Here is an 831-nt window from a genome sequence, read left to right as displayed (position 1 = left end):
CAAGAAATTATAAATATTCCATTTGTTTTTATAAACAAAAATGTCTTCCTTCCCAAAATGTAAACATCCAGTAAACAAAACACACATGATATTCCAGGTATAGAAACACCAGCAATTCACTTATGAAAGAGGTGCATCTCGGTATATTTGGTAGTAAGGTTTCTGTCCTAAATACAAAATGCTTTTGCTGAAAGAACCAGACCATTATGATTTAAAACTCCACTCTTTCACCTAGTTTCCTTATTTGAGTAAAAACTCTTCCATGTCTATAAAATGTTGGCTAGAGGGCCAGGCCACAAGAAAGGTCTGAAATAGCTATAAGTCATTTGGCTAGAGAAAAGTGTTTTCTTGAGATGTGGAGGCAGTTAATCATGTTTGTGCTTGAAGGCATGCCTCAGCAAACTTCTCTAAGAGTAAAGCACAGGATCTGGGCTCCCGGAAGCGGCTGCTTGCAGCTGGAACACCGCCAAGCAGCGCATCTTTGCAGGCAATCTGCATGCAGTACTGCTGAAGCTCTGCACTGCCTGAGAGACCTTGACCCTCTCCATGCCTGCCTCCAGCTTGAGCTGCTCCACCATGCGCTGCAGGATGCTCAAGCTGACCCAGAAAGACATGGCAGTGGTGTTAGCACTGGGCTTTCAAGTATTAATTCTTTCTAAAAAATAAATAAAATAAAAAGATCACACTTCAGCATATATCACAACAATGTCATAAGTCCAGACATCTTATAAGACTCCTTTTGTTACATGAAAACAAAACAGGACTGTGCATTTCTGACAAGTCTCCCCACTGGACAGGAGAGTAAAACTGAATCTCCTTGGGGCCAGCAGG

The 831-nt window shown here is 41.6% G+C and overlaps 1 pseudogene; it reads right to left on the bottom strand.

The window, feature by feature from the left end:
* Positions 1-369: 369 nt before the first annotated feature.
* On the bottom strand, positions 370-614 carry LOC102490470 (guanine nucleotide-binding protein G(I)/G(S)/G(O) subunit gamma-10 pseudogene; annotated as a pseudogene).
* Between the last annotated feature and the right edge of the window lie 217 nt (positions 615-831).

This window comes from Tupaia chinensis, unplaced genomic scaffold (genome assembly GCF_000334495.1).
Source record: "Tupaia chinensis unplaced genomic scaffold, TupChi_1.0 Scaffold000316_1, whole genome shotgun sequence".
In the NCBI taxonomy this organism is placed as follows: domain Eukaryota; kingdom Metazoa; phylum Chordata; class Mammalia; order Scandentia; family Tupaiidae; genus Tupaia; species Tupaia belangeri.
The sequence above is the reverse complement of the archived record's forward strand: the minus strand, read 5'-3'. Positions and strand labels throughout refer to the sequence as shown.